We start from the raw sequence: 21,095 nt of genomic DNA, 5'->3' as shown, positions 1-21,095 counted from the left end.
GACCTGGTTGTCGGGGAGCCGTCCGGGGAGGCCCTGGACAGTTGTCATAAGCTCAGCGGCGGCAGAGCCCGGAGGCCCCCTCGGGCCCGGCCAGGGCGCTCCCAGGGCCCCCGGAGGCGCGGCGGGCGCGGGTCTTTGTCTCCCTAGTTTTCTCTGAAGCCTCTCCGACCCCCAGCGCTGTTCCCTCTTTGACCCCGAATAACTTGTGGGCTTCCCCCGGGCTTTGTTTCCCCGGGGTCACCGCCTCCAGGACGCCCGGCAGCCGCCCGGGGCCCTCGTGGGTCCCGCATCTGACACCCCCTCCGGCCCCCGCCCCCTACCCGCTCGGAGACAGGGGTCAAAGGCAGCCCGCGTCACGTGGTCGCCGAGCAGCACCGAATCGGCCGGGAGAGCCGAGGGAGAATCCGGGTGGAAGCCGAGAAATCCAGCCCCGATAGCAGCTCCCGGTCCCGCCCCGGCCCCCGCCCCGGGGCGCTCGCCGCACGCCCGCCGGCCGCCGGGGCCTCCGGAGCCGATCTCGGGCCGGCACCCACGCTCCATCACGGGATCGAACCCCGCTCCCACGGCCGCGATTCGGGGAGGTAGGCGCCGCGGCCGGCGAGGGGAAGGGGAGACGGGCTGGGGGCCCTGGGCGCGCGGGCTCGCCCCTCTGTGCGCCGCCGGCCTGCGGGGTGCGGGGCAGCGCGCCCCAACTTCCAGCTCTCGGGGAGACCCCCACCTCCCCGCCGCGGGACCGCGGGGCTGGGGGGTGGTGGGGGTTGGTGGGGGGTGGGGACTGCGAGCTGCCCCAGCGCGGTGCCGGGGGCCGGGACTGGGGGCTGGGCACCGGGCGGGGGAGGGGGAGGGGGACAGCGGGCGGGAGGCGGAGCGGGCGGTGGCGGCGGCTGCGGCGTGGAGCGGGGGTGGGAGCGGCGGGAGGCGGCCGGCGAGGGGTTAACCCCGGCCGGGGCCAGAGCCCGGCGGCGCCCGCACGGCCGGGGGGGAAACCCAGGCGTCCCGCGGCTCGCCGGGAGCGCCTCCTCCCCCCGGGGGGCGCCCCAGCCGTGGCAGGTAAGAGGCTGGGAGGGCCGGGGCCAGCCAGTCCCCTGTCGCCGGGCCGACGGGGCCCGAGCCGGGCGTGCAGGCCGCGCGGGGCCCAAGCGGCCGCCGGCGCAAGTTTAGTGCGGGCGGGCGCCGGGCGGGCGAGCCGAGTCTGCCGGGCCCCGCGCACGGGAGTGGGAGGACAAAGGGGTGGGGGGCCGCGCTGGGGCTGGGGGCAGGCCGGGGTGCGGGCGAGGGCAGCTCGGCAGCTGTAGGTCACGGATAATGTCACTCACGAGGAATGCCCCCTCCCCCTCCCCTACTCCCGAACAGGGGAAACTTTTGTCTGGCGAGGGAGGGGGTTAGAGGCCGGGTCCCCGCTTGGGGCAGGGTGAGGCGGCCGGACCGGTTTTCTCGGGGCTGCGAGAGCGGCCTGGTCTCTAACTCTCTTCCTCTCTCTGGTTCTCGGAGCGTGGAGCCTCCGCTTTGAACGCTGCTCTTTAACACCCTGGGACGGGGTGAGGAGGGGGCACTGGGACAGGATGGGAATCTGGGGACTGGCCTCCTGGCTCTTAACTGGATTGAGCACAGAGGTCAGCCAGGAGCCATGCCAGGCCCAGGGGATTCAGGACCCCACCCCCGTCTACCCCCGTCTAGCCCCCGCGCCGTACTCCCCCCCCCCCCCCCAATCATTCAGAATGGTCTCAGGCAGTCCTGCCCCTGGTCTTGAGGTGCAGACTGACCTGGATGTCTGTCACTTCCCAGCTCTGTGACCTTGGGCTGGTTCCTTACCTTCCCCTCACCTCAGTTTCCTCACCTGTAAAATGGGAAAAATATAGTATATTCTAGAATAAGGATGAGATGAAAATCTGTGGTACCTCAGTAAACTGTGGCATGTTTATATTCAACAAGTATTTATTGCATGTTTACTATGTGCCAGGCACTGGGCTAATTGTTTTGCTTTGTTTTTTAATGTTTACTTATTTTTGAGAGAGAGACAGAGTACAAGCAGGGGAGGGGCAGAGAGGGAGACACAGAATCCCAAGCAGGCTCCAGGGTCTGAGCTGTCAGCACAGAGCCTGATGTGGGGCTCGAACCCTCGAACAGGGAGATCATGACCTGAGCCGAAGTGAGACGCTTAACCAACTGAACCACCCAGGCGCCCCTGGGCTGTTATATATATATTATTTTCTTCAGTTCTCCCGCTTTACTATGAACCACATTTCACCAAGGGGGAAACTGAGGCACAGGATGGTAAAGTCTGTGCAGGTGAGAAGTGGTGGAACTTGGATGTGACTCTCTCCTCCCCTAGCCTGAGTCTCACCTACAGGTCTGTATAAAGTCCTGCTGTGACTGAGCTCATGGTGTCACTTTCAGTTGAAATTATGAGGACACTTGTCCCCTCTCCCCATCACCCTCACCCCCAGGTGCTGCTCCTTCTGCCTGGTACTGGTGCAGGTTGAGGTCTTGTGCCCTGGCTCTTGTTACTGTGGGCAGCTGGACCAGGAGGGAAGTCCAGTGGAGCCTGGGCCCGGACCTCTATGGCGGTCCGACTTCTGTTGCTGGCTGGGTCCGTGGCAGGAATGCTCTCCCAGTGAGGGTGGTGCAGGAGGATCTGGTCTCCCTGGCTCCAGCTAGGGACAGCTGGTGGCTTTGTCAACAGGCCTGTCCCCGGCACCCAGGAGAAGGCAGAACCTTTCATCTCCATTCAGACCAGGTCACTTTTAGATCAGCAGGGGACAGAGGTAGGGCCTAGAAGCCGAGCCCTTGGGGGCGATGAGAGAGAAGGCCAAAGGATTTATATCACAGGTGTCCACTTGTGTGACTCATCAGCAGGGTCCTTATTGCTAAACTAATGGCCTGCCCTAGGTGCTGCAGCCCCAAAGGTCCCCGAGGACAGTAATAGGAGGTGGACTTTGAGCCACGGTCAGGATTACAGAATCCTAATGGAAAATGCTTGTGTGTACTGGGTTTCTGAACCTGGGGCACAGTGTAGACCCTCAGTAAATACTCTGAGTGAATATGCATGGACCCAGACTTCCGCCGGTTTCAGTGCTCTGTGCTGGCCCAGTCTTTTGGTGAGGGAACCATCTCATGACTGCTGATCAGGCTCTTATTGGGGGTCTTGAGTAATTTCTTTAAACATGGAAAACAAATTTCTAGTTAATAAATGACATCTTAAAACAATGGAGTGGGGTAGAGAATGAAGGTTCTTGGGAAATGAAAGTTTGCGTGCACATTACTGTCCTAGATGCTCCGAGGGCTGTGCCAGCACTGTGTCTGGGATTTGCAGGGTCTGTAGGTTTTTGGTAGGCTCCACGAACAGGGGGCCTTCCTGGGCTGACAGACCACTGTCAGCCTCTAGGAACAAGAGTGGAAATTCCACTACTAGCTGGACTTTGAGGGGACTCAGAAATGCAGGGCGATGAGTGGAGGGGCTGGGTGGGTGAAAGGAGCCCTGAGGGATGGGGGTGACCCTTTGGCATGAGGCCAGACTGTCCTTGTCCTCGTGATCAGAGCAGAAAGAGAGGCCTCTGGGAGAATCAACAGGTGAGGGAAGGAGCCAGCAAGCAAGAAAAAATGGATAGTGAACCTCCTGTCAATAAGGGGCATGCAAGAAACAGTTTTAATTCACAAGTTGAGGATGTGGTCGAGTGTGAAATCATAGGCTGAGGGTTGGCCCAGGAGCCAACTGAGAAACTTCATCTGTGACACGTAGAAACGGGCTCTGGTCTCAGCAGCTCCGAGCTCTCTCTGCTCTGGGCTTTGGGCCTGCTCGACCCGTCCGTCTTCCATACTTTGGGACCAAAGCCAGGCCTGCAAGTCCCTAGAGACTGGGCAGACTTCTGCTGGCTTGGAATTTGGTTTGGGTATGGCTTGAAATATCTGGACTGTTTGGAGGACTTGGACATACTTTACATGAAATGGAACATTAGGGTAATTTGTTAAATATGTATGGAAACTGCGGGGTGGGGTGATGGGGAAACGAAATGGGGTGAGGGTGAGGTGCTGCTTGTTTCTGAGTGGAGAGGCTGCTGGTCTGATGGGGGAGGGAAGACGAGGCTCCGTGATGGTGGAGAGGCAGGACGTGGTCAGTGATAGATGGGCTTTGGAAGGTCAGTAGAGGGGAAAAGCTCTACTGGTTGTTAACGTCGGCAGGGCTTCCTGGGAGAGGAAGTGTTTGTGAGGATGCAGGCTGTGGGAAGGGGGGCAGTGGAAGGCAAGATTGGGTTCTGGGGACTTTGCAGCATCCTGCTCAGGAGTTTGGATTTTATTCTGTAGCCGGTGGAGAGGACAGAGGGTGGTAAGCAGCTTGTTGAGTCGATGCCTGTTGCCGTGTCTCGTGCCAGGCTCCTTACAGACGCTCCACTGAAATCTCACAATACCCCTGCAGAGTAGCTGCTGCCGCCGGTAATCCCCACCCCTGCCCCATTTCCAGATGGGGAAATGGAGGCTCAGAGGCCTTGAGTCACTTACAGAGCGGTATTGGAACGCAGGCCAGAACTGCTTTTGCCCCAGTGTGCTGTTCCTCTCAGAGGTCATTTGGCCAAAGATGGTGGTGAGACTGGTTGTGTTGAGACCAGCTCAGAGATGATGCGAGTTGGGGTCCAGCAGAGAGCTGAGCAGAGTCTGACTCAGGCGGTGGGACTGAGGAAAGGAGGAGGAGGAGGCTGAAGGACTTTGTAGCTGCTTTGGGGCTCAGGCTCATCACAGGTGACCTGAGGTTTGGGGAAGGACCCTTAAGTGACAGCATCACTGCTTCCAACCCCTGGCAGGGCTCTCTGTGGGCAGAGGGCATAGTCTTGTCCCGTGCCTCCTGAGGGCAGAGACAGCAGCAAGAGTGACAGGAGGCTAACGGGAATACGATGCCTCGGGAGAGGCGAGGTCTCCATTGCTAAAGGTAAACAGTGACCCTGGAGAGAGGGAAAGGATGCCGAAGGCGTGTGCTGGGAGGGTCAGACCTGGGTGACCTCTTTCAGTTCCCTTTTCTTCCGAGAATCTCAGCAGTTGGGGTAGTGCTCGGCCCATTTCCACCCCCTGTTTTTCTCATAGCTCTTCAGAGCTGCCCCTTCCTGTGCTTCTTGGGAAGTTCCCCATGCTGGCCTGGCCTGCAGTGCTCTGCCTGGGAGAGTCCTTACCCTGTGGAACACACTCAGCACAGCTGACCTTCCAGGGGCCCCTCGGGATGTCTGGACCAGCTGCCAGAGCTGCCGGGACTGTGGTTTCAGAGGACTGGAACCTTAGGCTTCTATTTCCCCATCTGTGAAATGGGTTCAGTCTCTCTTTCCTCAAATGTGTGGAAAGAAAGCTGAATCATGAATCAGTCTGAACCAGTAGGAGTTGAAGGGAAGGGCCAGTGGGTTTGAAAGTGCGGAGCGGGAGGGGTGGAGGCAGGGCTGTCCCCCGCCTGCCCTTCAGCAATGGTTAATGCAGGGTCTCCTGGTCTTGAAAGGTCACCAGTAGAGGCGCTTTCTCCTGCCTGTGGGGGCTGGTACAAAGTTCTGCCCATCAGCTTCAACTCGGAGGTTTGGAGCTTGATAGAAGGTGTGGATGTGAATGTCTGAAACTGTATGGCCTCCGGGGTAGAGATAGTCTGCCACCAAAGGAGTCACAGAGGGGACCAAATCTCTTCCCTAGATGGAGGAGAGTTTACATTAAGCTGCCTCCTAGCCCTTTTTATTTCTACCAGTCTTGTTTCTTGATTCAGACTGGATTAATCTAATGTTAAACATATGCATTGTAAATGAGCATTTGCTTATTTGGAGGGTAAGGTATGGGAGGTAGCCCACTATGTGACCAGTGCCCCATCTCCCATTCCCTCACAAGCCTCAGCAGAACCTACCCATCTCTGCTCATGGCGAGGATGCTGAACCCCAGTCACTTGCCCTCACCCCCCAATAGTCCCCCACTGAGGCCCAGCTCCGGTGTTACCACTTCCCTACAGTCATTCCTAATGCCATTGGACATTGCCTGCTCCCTACTTTTGCATGGGAAGAGCCTACTATATGGCCCTGTCATGGGGCCCTTCACACACCTGGCTTTGAATTCTGGTTTCTTAGGGACATGTCTCATTTCTTCTAGGCTCCAGGCTTTGGAGGCAGGGGCTGTGTGTGGCCCATTTCACCAGGGGGGAGCATTGCAGAGTGGAGTCAAAAGTCATGGGTTCAAGGGGGCGCCTGGGTGGCTCAGTCGGTTAAGCGGCCGACTTCGGCTCAGGTCACAATCTCGCAGTCTGTGAGTTCGAGCCCCGCGTCGGGCTCTGTGCTGACAGCTCAGAGCCTGGAGCCTCTTTCGGATTCTGTGTCTCCGTCTCTCTCTGCTCCTCCCCTGTTCATGCTCTGTCTCTCTCTGTCTCAAAAATAAATAAACGTTAAAAAAAAAAATTAAAAAAAAATAAAAATTAAAAAAAAGTCATGGGTTCAAGTCCCAGCTCTGTCATCATTAGCTGTGGGATCTAGAGAAAATTACCTAAATCTTAAATCCCTCTAGGCTTTAACCAATGAGGATAGTAATAGTCCTGTTTTGCTAGGAGAGTTGAACAGATCAGTGCCTCACCCAGAGTAAGAGCCCAGTAAGTAGCTCTTCAAAGATAACAATGGGTATTAATATTGTTTATACCTACGGGGTGGTCTGTCTTTTCCGAGATGGAAGGAAGAATCCTTAGGGTTTGAGTTCCTGAACATTCTGTCTCATAGCCTGGGAATGTTTATTTGGAAGAGGAAACTGAGGCCCAGAGAGACTGGGCAATTTGCACGGGGTGTGGGAGCTGCCAGTCTTATCCAGGAGGCCGGACAGGATTTCTTCTGTTACACCTGTTTTTCCTCTTTTGTCCTTTCCATCAAGGTTAAGGTGCTCAAGTTCCGTAAGGGCCCGTGTCCTCCCTAGTGGCCATGTTGAATGGTATCTAAAACTTATGCCAGATAAGTTGGCCTGGCTGGTAGGTCCTGTGGCTGTCCTTGAGAGGAGGGCACCATGCCCTAGACTGTGCACACTGTGGGCTGGCACCTCCAGAGGCCTCCCACCGAGCCTCCCTGTGCCCTGGGAAGGGGGACGGGATGATGTCAGGGAGAGGTGGCCTGGTGTAGATCTTGGGGCAGGTCACTAGAACACAGGCAGGGCAGAGGCTGGGAGCTAGGCTCTGGACCCAGATGGCCTTGCTGGATCATTTCCTACTTGTGGCACCTTGGGAAGCTCTTCAGTGCCTTCCTCCATTCAAAGGGGATAGTAACGGTCCCCATCTCACAGCATTTCGAAAGATAATGCAGGAAAGATGCTTAACTATAAGCTGAGTCCATGTGAGTTATGATTATTGTTGTAGCTGGTGATGTTGCTATTGAACAGGGAGCTCATTCCATCCTCCCCAGAGCCCGAGGAAATAGACACTTGTGTCACCCCTCCTGGTAGCAGGTGTGGCCACTAAGGCTTAGCGAAGTGGAAGGGTCAGCCTTTGCGGCGTGGGGGGCGGGGGGGCAGTTCAGGCTCAAGGGATTACCATTACGGGCTGCTGGTTTCTAAGGGGCTGCTCTGGCCAGACAGAGCAGACTTACTCTGTAAGGCACCGGAAATGAGGAAACGTAAGCATGCTCAGAGCTAGCCAAGACGGAAGGGGTTGTGTGGGGAGGTGTGGGGCAGAATCCCAGGGCTCACATGGTTGAGATGTGGTGGAGACTCTGGCCTCGTTCGCACCCGAGGTCTGGCTGAACGAGGCAGGGTGTGGATTCTCATCACCCCTAGGCCGGCCATGGATCGGCCTGTCTGGGCAGGTCTGGGGTGGCAGTCGGCGGAGGTCTGCCGTAATCATTGTTCAGTGGCAGCCACCTCTGGTCTACACTACCTGTCCAGGCAGAGGCCAGGTGAGGAGAAATGAATGTCGTCATCACAGGGCCTTCACTTATGCATCACTGTCTGTCCAGATTCCCTTCCTCCTCTTCTTAGACCATGGCAGCTCCTGCTCATGCTTTTACAGGAGGGTTAATGTCACATGCTCATGGAGGCTCTTCCTTATTCACCTGCAGGTTGAGTCAGTGGTTCTCGGGGTTGGCTTCTGGACTAGTAGCATTACCTGGGTATTACCTGGGAAGTCGCTAAAAATGCAAATCATCTGACCCCACCCCAGACCTACTGAATCAGAAACTGGGATGAGGGGGGAAGGAGGAGTCCAACAGTCTGTTTTAAGAAGCCTCCAAGTAATGGGGCACCTGGGTGGCTCAGTTGGTTGAGCGTCCGACTTCGGCTCAGGTCATGATCTCACGGTCTATGGGTTCAAGCCCCGCGTCGGACTCTGTGCTGTCATAACAGCTTGGAGCTTGGAGCTTGCTTAAGATTCTGTGTCTCCCTCTCTCTCTCTGCCCCTCCTCTGCTCACTCTCTGTCTGTCTCTCTTTGCCTCAAAAAATAAACATTAAAAAAAAAAAAAAAAGAAGCATCCAAGTAATGTAGGTGCATGCTAAAATTGAAGAAAAACTTGGTTAGAGGGGCGCCTGGGTGGCTCAGTCGGTTGAGTGACCAACTTCAGCTCAGGTCATGATCTCATGGTTCATGGGTTCGAGCCCTGCATCAGGCTCTGGGCTGACAGCCCAGAGCCTGGAGCCTGTTTCAGATTCTGTGTCTCCCTCTCTCTGCCCCTCTCCTGCTCATGCTCTGTCTCTTTCAAAAATAAACGAAAAGAAAAGAAAAGAAACACTTGGTTAGATAATTAAAAAAACAACAACACACTTCCCTCCTTGGGCTCTCAGCATATTCAGACACCCAGCAAATGTTGAAGACCCAGAGAAAAGCCCAGTTTTTCTCTACCCTGTCGTCAAGGATCCATCATCTCATCACATCTCCAGGAGACACTCTTGTGACACAATAACAAGGTTCAGTGGAACCCCAAGACAATTATAGGGGACAGTGCTGGGGCCACTTAAGGAAGGCAGGATGAGGGGACTTGAAGGGTGGGAGACTTTGTGGAAGGCAAGGGTGGGTTCTAGGAACAAACCAGTTGTGTTCTGGGGCTGGGGCCAGGCAGAGAGTGTGGATCCTGCTCCAGAGAAGGGTGTGCGTGTGTGTTTGCGCATGTGTGTGTGTGATCACAGTGGTCAGATGTGGCTTGAGAGGGTTAAGGGACCTTAGCTGTCACAAGTCCAGTGGTTTTAAGCATCTCAATATTTTTATTTTTATTTATTTTTATTTTATTGAGAGAGTGCATGTGAGTGGGGGAGAGGCGCAGGGGGTGGGGGGAGAGAATCCCAAGAAGCCTGGCACAGGGCTCGATCTCATGACCCTGGGATCATGACCTGAGCTGAAACCAAGTGTCAGATACTCAACTGACTGAGCCACCCAGGCACCCCAACTATGTCAATAATTTTAATGAAGATGATCATATCATTTTCACTCAACATTTTTTGAGACCTTATCTGCTTACTCAGCATAATCCTATAAAGTAGGCACTATTATTGTCCCCATTTTATAGATGAAAATACTGAGGCCATATAGCCATAAGGTGATAGATCTAGGAATTCTGTAGAATTCTATAGAGGTGCTTGGAAACACGATCTCTTTGGAAGAAGGGAAGTGGGAGATTGTCTTGGAATGTTTATGTAGCAGACCCCACTTGGACTGGTTTTTTAAAGATGCAAAAATATATCAAATATCAAATGAGTGAATTAGGTTTTGGTGGGGGTGATGGGATTGTGTTGGGATGATTGGGGCTGAAGCCTCCATGTTGGGACCTCCACTGGACACTGTCATTCTTTCTGTCTTATGGACGGCCATTTGAGGTACACAGAGACTCACTCAGTGCTGAGTTCAAGGTCCCACAGCTAGGACAGGAGATAAAATCAGAGAAAGAAAAGAACCCTCTTCTGGTTCTAGGAGGAGGGGTAGGGGTGGGGGTCAAGATCAGAGCCCACTGTCCAGTGCTGTCCTTTTCTGCCTCAGTGTCACCAAGGTACTGCTGAGGAACTGGAGGGCTTTCCTGACACAGCGGGAACCCCTTCGTTTCTCAGTGGTGAACCAAGCAACAGGGACTTGCCCACACAGGGCCACACATGGCGTCATGATGGGGACCCGAACCCGGCGCTGTCTCTGTTCTCACCAGGGAAGGCTTTGTTTCCCGAAAACTGCCCCTGCACCCCACCCCATCTTTGGCCGGCTGGGTAGCCATAGCCCTCGGGGTAGCCCAGGGCAGTGCTGGGGGCCGAGACGGGAGTGTCCTGGGGAGAAAGCTGCCAAGGAGAGGCGGGGCCGCCTCCGAGGGAAGAACACTCAGAAGCCCAAACCCCAGACGGAAACCCAGTGTATTTTCTAGGTCCTGAGAGGATATTTGGAACAATGGAAGTAGGATGGGGGAAGTTGGACTATAAAAAGGGCTTCTTGATATCCTTTTTAAAAAAAAGTCGTCTTTAGGTTGGACTTTTGTTTCTCTGAAGGATGTTTATGTAACTTCCTGAAAGCAGGGTCCCAGGGCGGCACAGTTTGTCAGATGCCACTGTTTATACACTCGGCTTTGAGCTGGGAAGGACTTGATAGGGTGGTCTCCACATTTGACAATTGGTGGAACTGAGGCTCTGAGAGGCAGGACGAGCCTACCTGACGTCACGCAGTGAGACAGCGGGAGACTTGGCACTGGAGCCTGGGTCTTCTGGGGCCTTGCAAGGGGCTGTTGTCTTGACCCACTCCTCCCAGGGCCGTGGCTGGCATGGGAGCTGGGCAGGGGCCATGGAGGGGTCCCCCTGGGAAACACTCAAAGCTCTGGAGGTAGGGCAAGGCCAGGGCTGGTCTGTAGTGAGGTGGGCTCCCTGGATGTTGAGTTGTGCGGTGGGCGGGAGGCTGGGATGGTGTGCTTGGTGATGCCACCCCCGTCCAGATGCCGGGGCCCAGCTGTTCCCCGTCTGCCCAGCAGCTGGGAGCTGTGACTCACACCCAGTGGGTGCAAAGGCAAGGGCTATTGTACGTCGTGATTTATCCTGTTCTCCTAGCCCCGAAGGGATGACTAGACCCTGAGCCCTGGTTCGTGCCCACGCCTATGAACTTAAGCAGCTGTGAGTTTGGGCCCTGTGTTTATAGATATGAGGCATCCCAAAGGGCTCGGGGGAATCCTCTTTCTCTGCCACCTCCTATCTCTTGATCCTACGTATCCTATGATCTTGACTCATCCATTGTCACCAGTGCAGGAGTCTGTGTGCCCCTGAAATCACGCACAACATTTCGTGGGAATTTCTATGCATTTTTTCCTGCAGAGAGAGTCTGTAGGTTTCATCAGGTTTTCAGAGGACTCGACTCCCCGCCCCCCCCACCCCGCCTCCCCGCCAAGTGCTGACAGGAGGACAGGGGCCCACATGCGTGTACTGCCTGCTGCGAGGAGTTGCTGAAGGGGCGGTGTGGTTCCAGTGTTCTAGCAGAAAGTAGCCTGGTGGCAGCAGGTGGTGCAGAGCATGGTCTCAGAGGCCAGTATTGGGGTCTAAGCCACACCCTTCAGTTAGAAGGCCTGTGACCTTGGATAGGTTGCTGTGTCTGTGCTTCAGTTTCCCAATCTGTAAAATGGGAGTAATAATTGTCATCTCATGGTGTTACTGACTTTTAAAATGAGAATCCATGAAAGGACTTATCCCAGTGCCTGATACAAAGTCATTACTCAGTAAAAGTTTGCTATTATTATTAGTTCCAGCTCTGCAGTCCTCTTAAGTGCCTTATCTTGGGGTATTAGTCTCCACCTTTAGCTCTGTACTCTGTGTTGGGCTTTCCAGACGCTGCAAGGCAAGGTTGGAGAGTAGGGGTAGACAGGGAGGGAGGGAGAACCCTCTCTGTATTTCTGGGCCTCTCTAGCCCAGGCCCTCCCTGGTGCCTTGAACGTGGCTTTGTCCTGAGGCAGGCTTATGTAACCAGCCAGGCCTGGCCAGGCAGGACACGATTCTTAACCTCGTTTTGTCCTCCATTGTCTCTACCTCTGATGGAGCTGTTGCATTAGTTGATCTGTTCCTCAAGCTCCAGGGATGAAATTAACCTGTGCTATCCTGCCGCCAAGTGATGTAATCAGGAGGTTTGCTGGGAAGGTGGCCCCTCCTACCTCCTGGGGATGTTCAGAGCTGATGCCTCTGTGCCTGCTTTGGGGATGGAGACAAGGACTCTTCTTTAAGAGGAAAGACAGGCCATAGGCTAGGGGGCCTTTGACCCATGGCCCCTGTGGTTCCAGTGGGTGTGCGTACCCCTCCCCAGGATTCTCTCCCAGGAGTGAAGCCCCACCATCTGGCAGCCCACACCAGTTCTCTCCCAGGAAGCCTTCCGGAGACCTCAGCTGCAGGGGAGTTGGCTTCCGCTGAGCTCCATGGCACGTTCTGTGTCCCTTTCAGGAAAACAGAGGCCACAAACTGGCAGGCCACATCTGCCCCATGGGGACATCCTACTTAACCCATGCCAAAAATTGAGCTAATTGCCAAGAGGAGATTTCACCTAAAAATCCCTATTTCTGGCTTTACTTCACAAATTGGAAGATCAGAAGACCTTGAGCCTACGTTCTTTTATTTATTTATTTATTTATATTTATTTATTTATTTATTTATTTATTGTTTTTTTTTAATATGAAATTTATTGTCAAATTAGTTCCCATACAACACCCAGTGCTCATCCCAACAGGTGCCCTCCTCAGTGCCCATCACCCACCCTCCCCTCCCTCCCACCCCCTGAGCCTGCATTCTTAACACACACTTACCTGTTTTTTCTGGCCCTCCAGGTATTTGAGTTTGTAACCCTATCCTGGAGTCATGAACTACTTTCTTTCTTGTGTTATATAGTGTTGTTCCTCGTCTGCTTTGTGAGCTCTTTAAGAATGATGGAGGGGGGCGCCTGGGTGGCTCAGTCGGTTAGGCGTCTGACTTTGGCTCAGGTTATGATCTCAGTTTGTGGGTTCCAGCCCCGTGTCGGGCTCTGAGCTGACAGCTCCGAGCCTGGAGCCTGCTTCAGATTCTATGTCTCCCTCTCTCTCTGCTCCTCCCCCACTCATGCTCTGTCTCTCTCTTGTCTCTCAAAAATAAAATAAAACATTAAAAAAAAAGAAGAATGGTGGAGGGTAGGGGGCTGGCTCATCTCTGCTCAAAGCATGGTGCTCAGGCTCAGGGCTGTGTGCACAGCAGGAGCAAATTAAATATCTCTTTTATGAATGAAGGTGTGGCAGTGCTGCTCCCCGCCGCCGGCTGCAAAGGTTCCATTTAATAGAGGCCTCTGGATCAGCCTGCCCTGTGGCCCTCGAATCCTCCTCCTCCCAGATAAGCTGTGATTGCTTAGCCACTGACCCAGGCAGCTTCTTAAGCTGCGGATACACAGTCACTGAAGGTGTCGTCCCCATGCTGCCGTATAACCACAGAGAGGAGCATCTGACCTGTGACAGTCCCATGTTTCACTCTCCCAGGGGGTTTGGAGGAGTTTGGGGAGAGAGAGAGGCCGGGGTCAGCAGCCCTCAGATGGCACCTGTCCAGACTTCTGCGTCCTGGGGGTACAGAGGGAAAGGGGGGCATCAGCTCAGGTGTTTACTGGAATGGGCTTCCCCTCTTTTGAGCCTTTCTCTGCTTTACTCTGCTCCTAGAATACGTGCTTTATCCGTTGACTCCTCTGTCCAGATGTCTGTCCAAGGTTTATTTCACTCTTTCCGCTGAAATCCTGCACATCCCTTGAGGCCAGCTAAGCTGTGCTCCTCCTGAAAGAGGTCTTGGCTGAATGGTTGCAGTTGTTCTGGGTGTAAGAAAAAGCTGGGAAGCTTGTAAAAACTACACGCAGATTTCTGTCTCCCATCTTTGGTTCCTTCAGTCTACGGTATAGCACCCCCTCCCCGGAAGGTTCAGACATGGGGCTCTGTAGACAGGTTTTGAGGACCCTGTCTTAACTCACGAAGCCCAGGGCTGCTAGGGAGGACCCGTGGGTGGCAGTCGGCTGTGTGACATCAATATGCCCTTTTCCCTCTCTGGGCTTCTCTTTTGCCCTCTGTGTAGGTTCCTTTCTGTGGTTGTGGCCGAAGGGGCCTTGTGAGCCATCCTTGGAGAGGATGACAGAGGGGATCAGTGCAGGTGCCAGTGTCTGGGTGGGGTGAGGCCACCTGTCACTGGGCCAGGCCCAGAGAGGTTTCACATTTGTCAGGTCATCATGGGAGGAGGGAGGCTATAAGCCTGTCAGAGTGGGCAGGCGCTATGGCCTGGGTATCAGGCCCCATAGAGAGGACCTGAGCCCAGCAAAATTGGAGTCTAGCCTGTGTGGCCCAGTGACCTGGCCACAGGCTGAGAGGTGCCGCACTGTGTGATCCAATGGCAGGCAACCTGAGGCTTCAAAGTGCAGGCCTGGACAAGCCGTTTACAGACGGGTAAACTGAGGTACAGACGGGTCACACACAAGTGCATGGAAAGTCAGGCCTAGATTCAGGTCATCTGACTCTCAGGTAAGACTACACTCCTCTGTCCCCACCTCCCTCTGTGCAGGGTCAGTGCCAGTTGACCCAGCTGGGACAATCATCTGATTGTCTGTGTTGACCTCCAGGCTAGGGCCTGGAAAAGTGAAGTTACACCGTCACAGCCACCCTGGAGGCATGAGACCGGTGGGGTGTGCAAATTAGCCTTCAAACATTCTCCATCCCATTTTTTTTTTGTTTTTCCTTAAACTGTCTGATGGGCCAGCCCCCTCGGTGCCCGTCTCTCCCTGGCACTGGGCTTCATGCTCTTTATTCTGGAGACAAAGCTTCCTTCTGATGGCCCTCAGTGCTCCAACAGGAAAAGGGCAGGCGTGGCACCGGGCCGGCCTCCTCCGCCTCCTTTTGCTGGGAGCGTGGGGCAACCTTTGTCAGATGCTGGACCCGGGACCCGGCAGCACTGGGGGGCTGGGAGAGCTGGCAGCCGCAGCCCAGTCTCTGCTCCTGCCAGTGGCTGGAGCCGCCCTGTGGAGCCAGCTGTCAGACCCAGAAGTTCTCCTGCAGTGGCCAAAAGGGTGGTAAAGGCTTCAGACAGGGGCCAGGAAAAGTCCTGTTCTGGTGCAAGCAGTCAGTTGTCCCAGGACAGGTTGGGGATTTGGCCAGGAACTGTTCATGTGACAACCCTCGGGGTTTCAGCTGGCACAGGTGATCAGCCTCCAAGCGACACAGCCTCCAAGCGTCTCCAGGAGCTGCAGAAACCAAAAGATGTGTTCAAAAAAATGCTTTTTTTGTCAAGCATTTGCCTCGTTTGGGTGCTTTTCCTTGCCCTGGGACACAGCGGTGGGCAAAACAGACCATGTCCCTGTTTTGGACTTGGGGCTGACATTCTAGCGGTGGGGCAAGATCAACAAAGCAGCGAATACCAGTTCAATACTGGTTGTTTTTCAGGTGGCAAGAGGTGCCTGGAAGAAAAATAAAGCTTGGTTGGGGGTAGAAAGAGTGACTTGAGCAAATGGCCCTCCTGTGTTGGGCAGTGGTGGAAAGCCTCTGGTAAGAGGGCCAGCAGGCTCCACGAGGGAGGCAGCGGGAGTCACGGGCTGTCTGGGGAAGAGCATTTCAGGCAGAGGAAACAGCACCACAAAGGCTTTGAGGCAGGAGGGTGTGGGGGTGTATCTGAGGGACAGCCAGGAGGCTGGTGTGGCTGGGACAGAAAGAAGAGTCACCCTTGTCGGGGATGGGACCGGAGGGAGGGCAGACTCGAGAGGACTTTGCTGTTTAGTGTGAGTAAAGGTGAAGCTGCTGAGGGGGGGCAGAGGCCGCCCTTGTTCCAGCACACATTTGGGAAGGACTGAGTGGACTACCACCCGAGAAGTGACGGCAGGGTGGAAAGCCCCCGTAGGCACTCAGATGAAGGAGGGCTCAGTGTGACCACTGTGCGGGAGGGAGCCAGAGGTCGGATTCTGGCTCAATTTCACTGGATAAGCTGATGGATTGGGTGTGGGATGTGAGAAGAAGCGGGTGCCCACAGCAGGGATTCTGGCCTGCAGCACTGGAAGGACAGCGTTGTCATTTACTGAGACAGGGAAGGCTGCATGACGAGCAGGTTTGGGGAGAGAAATGGAGATTTCAGGTCAGATGCGTTATACCGGAGCATTGGCTGGAGTGGAGGGCACGTGAGTAGAGATTGGTCCTGGGCCTTGTATTCCTGCTGCTGAAGGGGCAATTCCTGTGTGGGTGTAAGGGCTGCCCTCCCGAACTCTGAGACTCTGTTCTCTAAGAACAAATGTTTCCTGGGCCCTTCATGTTCTTTTCTCTCTTTGACAGCCTCCTACTGCTTTTCCCTTCGGAGGAAAAAGGCAGATTCCGATGGCTCGCTGTCATGGTGGTCCCAGCCTTTCTACCTGGCATGGCTCTTTGGTCGGGGGGGTGGGGGGGCGGAGGGGGCAGGCTGGAGGTGAGCCCTGGAGGCCTCAGGCCTTGTCTTGGCTCTGCTACCAATAGAGAGAGCTATCACTCTGGGCCTTGGTTTCCCCTCTTGTACACAGAAGTGGTGAGCTTGCCCCAGGGTTCTGAGGGTGGAAGGTTACGCTTGAGGCGGCCGCATAGCACGGTGGTTAAGAACCTGGGCTTCGGAGTCCAGGTATGGGTGTGCATCTTTGCCCTGCTGCTTCGCTGTGAGACTCTGGGCCAGGAACATAACCTCTCTGAGCCTTAATTTTCTCATCTGTGAAAATGGACCAACCATGGTACCTGTGTCCGAGTTGCAGTGAGAGTTAAATGAGAAAATTTGCACAAAACACGTAGCAAAGGCCCTGGCATATCCCATTCTCTGTTAACTCAGGCTGTTAGTAGCAGTGACCTGTGCGGTGGGTCAGGGGAAGGGGTTTCGCCTGGGGGCAGTGGGAGCCATGGCAGGTTACTAAGTAGGAGTGTGTTGCACATGTGATGTGAGAGCAGCTGCGAGTGTGGGGACTTGGCCTGAGTCCTCTTGGTAAGTCCCTGACCCCTTCTACCCGCCAGAGTGAGAACTGGGGGCTGGCCCTACTGGGTTCTCCTGCCTTCCTCAGGTGGGGGTCTTCACTGACCTGGCATGAGCAGCCTCTGCCTTGCACAGGTCCCTCGGGGATGGAGTGATTCTTTTCCTTAAGTTCTCCTACAGGCCTCTTGGGCTGTACATGCCAGTGACTGACCTTAGGGAATGTAAATGTGGGACTTTGAGGGGTGGGTGACATTGAGGGGACTTGAGTTACATGTAGGGCTCTGGACAGGGCTGGGGGGGGGGGCAGGCCCGGAGTGGCATTCCACTGGGCACTTGACTGTGGCCTCGGTTCCTGGTCTCGGTCCAGGCTGGGTGGTGCTTGCTGCACTGGAGCTGTGGAGAGGTTGATGACGGGCGGAGGAATGTGGCCCCCTCAAGACCCACACTTCACTGGTGCCCAGGCATGCCGGCTGAGCCCTGGGCTTTCGCAAGCCTGTTTCTCCTCAGTTGAGCCATGCCAGGATGGCAAAGGACATTTCGGAGCCCCCAGGGCTCACAGCCAGGCTCTCATTAGGCATTGCTTGTTTTCCCAGGGTCCAAGCATTTTTAGAGATGGAGGGGGCTCTGGAGATATTCCAGGGACTTCTCTTAATAGCTGGGTAAATTGAGATCCAGAGAGAGCAAGGCACTTGACCAAGGTCTCACAAGGCCACCTCCCTACTATCTGTCACCTCCCTTTGTTCCCATGTCCTTTGCTTAGACTCCTGGCCTCCTGCCCGGATGTTTGTAACAGCCTCTGTCTTGTGGGCTCTCTGAGAGCTTTGTTTGTCTTCCTATTATCATACTCTTGCCTAACCTGCCAGGCACACGTGCTGCTTGAGCGTGTCTGGTCTCCCTTCCGGTCCCAGACTGAGCAGCGCAGCACAGAGGTTCTGAGCCAGCTCTCCCTTCCTAGCATGGTGACCTGGGGCAAGATAGCCACAATTTCAGAGCCTCAGTGTCTCTGTGAAAGGCAAACAGTAGTAGTACTTAATTAATGGTGGGGGGGGGGGGTTTAAATGAGATCATGTGTGAAGGATATTATACCTGCAAGGACTGAGCTCTCAAAAATGGTCATTGTTACAAACGCTGACTGAACTGAAGGTCGAGGGCGCGGAGGAGTCAACAAAGCTTTGGACTGGGAGGCAGAAGATGGGCGCTCCGAGTTCACTCTCAAATACTGCCTCACTGTGTGCATTTGGGGACATCACTCCTCCTCTGGGAACCCCACTTTCCTCATTCGAGAAGGGTGGAAGAAATCCCTGCTATGTTCTTGTAAGGCTGTCATGTGATGCTAAAGCAATGTCTGTGAAAAAGCTTTGCATCTGTGTAATGATTTAAAAATGGCACGGCAGTGGCTGCGGTGTGCTGATGGCGATGAGGACATTGTAGCCACAGGGGTGGACAACTGGCTTGGCTGCAGTCTGGTCAGTCTGCAAATGCTCAGCGCCCACACGGGCTTCCCATGCCTGCCTGCCCGCTCCCGGCCTCCACCAGCCTGCCTTTCACATCAGCCTCACCACCGCACACTCGAAGGTGTGGGAGGTGCAAAGACCCAGTGGCATCTTCCAGGCCCTGGTGGATTTTGGGTTATCTGTGGCTAATGCCATGGAATGTAGGATTATAGCCAGACACTGGTTCGAATCTCAGCTAAGCACTTCCCAACTGGGGGCCTTAGCAAGTTGCTTAAGTTCCACGAGCCTCAGCTTCCATACTTGTAAGATGAAGCCCTGATGAAGTGGAGGCCAAGCATTCGGCAAAGGGCGCCACGCGTGGTTATATAGGATGGTGGTATAATGTGTTTTCTGCCTGGAGTTTGAGGACTGATGGGAGAGGGAACCATTGTGCCCATTTCTGGGGATGAGCTGTAGGTCAGAGACGCCCAGCTTGGAAGCAGCAGGGCCTTTGGAGTCATCTGGCACTGCTCGCTTTGCCGGTGACCAAAGCTGGTCCTGGAGAAGAGCAGGTGCTTGGCCGAGGTCACTGGCGGGTTAGAGGAGGCCTGGGCCTGGGGTGAACTTTAAGGAGGCCCTCACTCTCGGGTGCTACTGGGAGATGGTGCTCCCTCTCAGCATCGGGCAAGTGCACACGGCAACATCTGAGAGTGGGCGCCTCCTTACCGTTTGTGTCTGCTGCCTCACTTGCCTCCCCCCAGCCAGGTCTGGGACTAGAACTCCAGTCTCCTGACCCCAGGAACTGAGCCACCAGCCTTGGGAGTGCAGGGACACCTGTGAGGCACCTTCTAAGAGTCTCACAGAGGCCCCTCGGGCCCCTTTAAAAGGAATCTGCCGTAAGTAGGTCACCGGATACTTTTCACTCTATGCTCTCTAGTTTCTGTGTTCCAGAGAAAGTGAGGCCCTCCTCCCTGCCTCCCACCACCTCCTACCCCTTCCCCTGCCAGCTGTGCCTCCATGTAAGCATGTTGAGGCCCTCACACTCAATGCGTGTTGGTGGCGGGCCCCCGTCGTGGCGACAAGCCCCAGCACATCTAGAGAGATGAGGCCACTTTCATGCGTGCCTTGAGGAAAGCCTCCTGGGTCTCAGCAGGCCCGTGCTGTGCCCACCAGGCCTCCAGGAGATTAGGGAGCTTCCGTGGCTCTAAGTGACTTGAAGCTTACCCTTCCTCTTTGTTGCTCCCAGCACATCTGGCTTCCCTCTGCGCTGGCCACAGGGCCTGGAACTTTTTCAGTCTCCCTAAGGCTTTCCTGTCTTGTGGGCAGCCTAGTCTTGGGACATCCATCTGGGCCAGTGGCCCCATCACCACCAGTGGGCCTGTCGGCTAGTCCTCAGGTGGCTGTTAAGAGGTAGCCAAGGCCGCTAATCCCTGCAGGAGTTCTTAGGATTTATCCAGGCCCCGGAAGGTGGTCCTGGGCCACCCTTATGACGTGACATGAGGGGACTTGGACAATTAGCCCAGTCTCTGTCCCTGGGCCCACGCATACAAAAACTCCATCTTTTTTTTTCCTACCCTGACTCTCAGGGCCTGGAATTCTGCCATTAGCAAGTTGCCTTGTGCTCTCCTTGACGTCCTCTAAAAAGGCACATACTCCTGCATGTGGACAGTCCTACGTGTTTACTGCTAAAGAGTAAAGCCAGGCTAGCCTGGCCCTTTTCCAGCTGCCTGTGTGACCGTGGCCATGTTGCTTCTCCTCTCTGGGCTACGTAAGGCCCTTTCACCTATCACCTCAACACGCTGGTCTGGATTCTACACCTTCCACACTCTTGCAGTTACCCTTCTTCCTCCTCTGCTGGGCGGACAGTGGGAAGGACCCCGCAGCTGAGTCGGGATGCGGGCAGGGCCCAGAAGCCAGTGTCACCACCAGCGGGCCCAGATAGCTGAGTGGATATCATATCATCATATCGGGCCTACTTCCTGTTCTTTTCAGGACAGGTGGGGAAGCAGGTCTGGAGGGGGAAGGCTCTTGCTTCACATAGGAAGTCAGGTGGAGCTGTAGCCATAGAGCAGATTTCCTTGCGGCCAGCGCGGGTTCCTCCACTGCCGGTTGCACCTTTCATGAGAGTGTCTGGAGGGCTCATCAGCATGAGGGCCAGGGACGTGCTTTCTCCTCCTCCATGGAAGGCGCCTCTAGGCTGGGGCCTCTGCCTGTTGTGGGGCCCCTGAGTGTGGGGCAGAAGCAAGCAGGACATCCTCTTCCTGAGGTCCAGGAGGGAGGGGCCGGTGGCCTCTGGCAAGGAACCTGGTGGTGAGGGGCCTGGAGGCTTCCGGAACATGGTTGGTGGCTCAGGATGCCCTAGAGCCACCACTCCCTCCCTCTTTCCCTCCCTCCCTCCCAGGGAGGGGACTGGCTGAGAGTAATGCCATTTGTCCTAGCTCTGGGATTGGGTGCGGCCTCGTCAAGTGAGGAGCGTGCAGCCATTAAGAGGACGCAGTGAAGGGAAGCCGAGCCCAGCGCTGCTGCCTGGAGGTCTGGTGGGTCTTATCATTCTCTCCCCGGCCTTCCCTTACCCTCTGACCACAGCCCCTAGGCCCCTCCCTTCTGTCCAGTCCTCCCAGGTGTGTCTGGATGTGTGTGCACCAGTAGTGTGGGCACGTTCACAGCCATGCTGGAGGGGCCCGGGTGTGCAGGGAGTGGGACAGCCTGGCCCCAAGCCTGGCCCTGGGTCCTGTCTGCATTTAGGACCAGGAGCAGGTTCCTGAAGTGTCTCAGCCCCTGGGGCAGCCCCA

The 21,095-nt window shown here is 55.3% G+C and overlaps 1 protein-coding gene across 5 annotated transcripts in view; it reads left to right on the top strand.

Annotated features, from left to right (window-relative positions):
• The first annotated feature begins 261 nt into the window (after positions 1-261).
• The window catches only part of NDST1 (N-deacetylase and N-sulfotransferase 1), a 59,180-nt gene continuing 38,346 nt past the window's right edge, over positions 262-21,095 (top strand). The window contains exon 1 of one of the 5 annotated variants that reach the window (XM_049648005.1): positions 262-581. The gene's annotated coding sequence lies outside the window, so the exon portion shown is untranslated. Of the gene's footprint in view, positions 582-886; positions 1,051-19,387; positions 20,841-21,095 lie in introns of those variants that run through there. The other 4 variants (XM_049648007.1, XM_049648009.1, XM_049648008.1 and 1 more) reach the window with 4 other exon arrangements.

This window comes from Panthera uncia (assembly GCF_023721935.1).
Source record: "Panthera uncia isolate 11264 chromosome A1 unlocalized genomic scaffold, Puncia_PCG_1.0 HiC_scaffold_17, whole genome shotgun sequence".
Lineage (NCBI taxonomy): Eukaryota > Metazoa > Chordata > Mammalia > Carnivora > Felidae > Panthera > Panthera uncia.
This window is presented reverse-complemented; position numbering and strand designations above follow the sequence as displayed.